The sequence below is a fragment of the Solanum pennellii genome, chromosome 8 (assembly GCF_001406875.1).
Source record: "Solanum pennellii chromosome 8, SPENNV200".
NCBI classification, from domain to species: Eukaryota; Viridiplantae; Streptophyta; class Magnoliopsida; order Solanales; family Solanaceae; genus Solanum; species Solanum pennellii.
In genome coordinates this window covers 25,336,531-25,340,227 of record NC_028644.1, presented here as the reverse complement: position 1 = coordinate 25,340,227, position 3,697 = coordinate 25,336,531, and positions in this window count along the sequence as shown.

Genomic DNA, 3,697 nt, shown 5'->3' with positions numbered 1-3,697 from the left:
AGAATGATGATAGGAAACATATTAAAAAAGCCCTAGGTCGCCTATGGAGTTTGCCAAAACAAGATTGGCGAATAATAATCGATTTTGGAAGTTTTCTACACAAAAACCCGACTAACCCATGCTATAGTGGCACAACTCGTTATAGCACATCATTGTGGTAGAAGCCCACCTGCTATAGCGGCGTGACACCTATTATAGCGGGTTGCACGGAGGCAAAAACTCGTATACACTCCCCGAAACCCCTATTTCGCAACACACATTGTACATTTAACATCTCAACCGAACACATTCATGTCAAGATCGATATGGGGAGATCTATTCACCTGAATTCACTTTCAAAATCCTATGAATTCCTTAATGTCTTAGCTACTAGAAAACATGATCCAAACTTAGAAATTATCCCCAATCCCTTCTCCGATCTCCCTAGACCCTACCCTACTTAGTTTTCAATAGCTTTCCATTTAGCTTAACCATATTGAAAAAAAATAAGATCATATAGAATTCTCCCTCGGGTAATATACTATAGGCTAATTTCAATTTCATTTTTAATTGTTCTTGATTGACTAATATATAGTAAGTTGTAGTCTGCATTCGTTATCTTATACTTATTTCAAAGCTTAATATGTCTCTTAATTAATACTGATATTTTTTTCGGTAATATTCATGAAGGATATAACATCATCTTCTATGGTGGTCAGTGAAGTATCACTGGAGTTACAAGAAGAAAAAATATGACACTCAAACTAAACTATTTCAAAGGGGCTTGCTTTGGTTTATTGTTGAAGAAATTGTTTTGATTTGAGGACATTTTTTAATAAACACAGTGAATGAGATAGATAGAGAGAGGGACTTTGGATGATCAGAAAAAAATTTGGACGTCAACCACATTTTTCTCTTTATTTCTTTCACAACTAGTTTTGGACATGTACGCTGTTGCACGTGGATCCCTAATAAAACACACCTTTTACATTTTATATTATACATGACATAATTTTGCCTATAGCAAAGTTAAAAGATAAAAATTAAAAATTGATTAGCTTATTAAGATGTTAATGATTGAAAAAGAAAATACAATTAGTGTCTCTTAGTAAACAAAATGCCAATAAAATTAGTCAGTACAACGAAACAGTAACTCAGTATTACCAAATTAAAATTATGAAGGTATATATATAGAAAATAATTTGAAGTTGATAGGTTCGGATTTGATATTTATGAAAGACAGAACTTGTTATACGTTTCTGACTGATTCACTTAACCAAATCTTTAGTCATTTCTTCTGCATGAAAAGAATGCAGAAGAACTTTAAAAGTTGAACCCATTTGAATCCCCCGTTTCTGAAGTTTCAAGCACAAAGTTTATGTCATAAGTGAAAAATGTTAAAATTTTGCTCTAATTTTCTTACCATATTTGAAATTTATTTTTCAATTGAAAGAAAGTCAAAACATTACCATATTTGGTCATTCTATTTATTAAATGAAAATTTTAGAATTTATAAATTAAATACACCTCTTCGACATTTAAAATATTTATATATGCGGAGAGTTTTGTTATGTAATTTATTACGATCTCAATTTGCAATTGTAAGCTTCCAACAATAATTTCTATCAAACCCAACAAAAAAGTCGGACATTATCATATGTAGATTTAGAAATCATATAGATGAGGTGAATTGAGGATTGAGAGTTAAGTAGTCTTTGTAGAATTTCCTCTCTTCATTCATCAGCGGCTAGCGGAACCATTTCTTTGAATGAGACCATAGTATTCCAACAATTCCTTTTACCTATAAATATGTTTCAACTTCTACTTTAAGTTTCATAGAAGACAAGCAATCGGTTGTAGACGAGGAGGGATTTGAGTGATTCACATACTTAAGAGGTATAGTTATAAGAATTAAGAGAGTGACTTTTGATTTACTAATAATAAATCATATTTAATACTCATTTTGTCCAATAATTTTTGTTCACTAGAATGGTAATTTTACTAAATCGCCATTTGAATATAATAAATAAAATGTCTTGAAAAATATAGTAGATGTTATAAAATCAAGCTCATTAGAATATAATCATAAAGAGAAGAAGACAAGAGAAGTAGATAGAAGAAGGGGAATTTTCTTCTTATTCAAGTGTATGTAAGTCTCATCTGTATGTCATACAATAGAGAATGAACAATTCTATTTATAGAGTGAGAAATCACTCCAAAAGTCACCATATTAAGTATCATAATAAATAGATACATTCTTATCCAAAACGGTTCATGAATCTAGTGAATATGGATGGTTGTTCATGTACCAACCTTATGGACTATCCAGTCATTCAATGAATTTTGTAACACTCCCCCTTCGATATCCATAGATAATGTGCCTAGATAAAACCTTACTAGAAAATACCCTGTGGGAAAAATTCTAGTGAAGGAAAAAGAGTACACATATCTTTTGATACGCACTATTTGTTGCCTCATTAAAAACCTTGCCAGGAAAACCCAGTGGGAAAAAACCTCTGTCAAGGAAAAAAGAGTGCAACACATATTATACTCCCCTGATTAAAACATCACTTAATTTCTTGTGATGATGTCTCCAATCTTCGTACATTGTGGTTGGTATATTCTTTTTCAAAGAAAAACCACACATTTCTTGAATATGGTGTGTCATTTATCTCAACCAGACGCTCTTTCAACTTGCTTCATGGAGGACTTTTATTTCTGCATAGCAACATTTACTTCATTGATCGCCAGGATATTATTGTGCCTCCACATGAAAACAAATAGCGTGTTTCAGATCGTGCTTTATGCGGATCAGATAAATATTCTGCATCTGCATAAACAATCAATTTTGTCTTGAATTCCTCGGAATAGAATAAACCCATAATTATGGTTCTTCGAGGATATCCAATCATGTGCTCAACACCATTTCAATTTCCTTTTATCGGGGAGAAACTGAATCTTTCCAGTAAATTAACTTCAAAATAAATATCTGGTCAAATATTGTTAGTAAGATGCACTAGTGCCCTGATGCACCAAGATAGAGTTTCATCACCTAGAAACTCTTCATCCTTCTTTTGAGATCAAACTGATTTATCATTTATGTCAAGTGATCTCATAATCATTGGGGTACTAAATGAGTGCGATTTATCCATATAAAATTGCATCAAAATTTTTCAGTGTATGTGCTCTGTTAGACAAATATTTCATTTGTCAAATTATCAATCTCTAGGTCAAGACAAAATTTTGTCTTACCAAGACCTTTTCATAAAAATACAAGGACAATTAGGGTCATTCTTTTGTACCCTTTTTCTTCCTTGACTATTTCAATCCATATAAGGATTCTTGAAGCTTTATTGGAAAAGTTTCTTTCAAACTCTTATATGCTTCAGACACCTCGATTGTTTCAAGGATTTTCATATAACCTTCATTGTCTAGCTAGACATTACAATTATTCATTACATGCATTCAAGTTTTCATATGTTGCCAGATCAAAACAAACTTCATTGCATCCACCAAAGGAGAAAACATCTCCAATAATGTCAGGATTTTTGCGATAAACCGTTATGCCCCAAGGCACAAATCGTATTTGATATCTTACGGTTATACTATCGCATAATAATTTATTTGTACCCCACTGACATTATACCTTGATTTATGGACTACCAGTCCAAAATGTCACTTTTCTAAGTGAAACAAAATATACTTGAATTGTGCATTT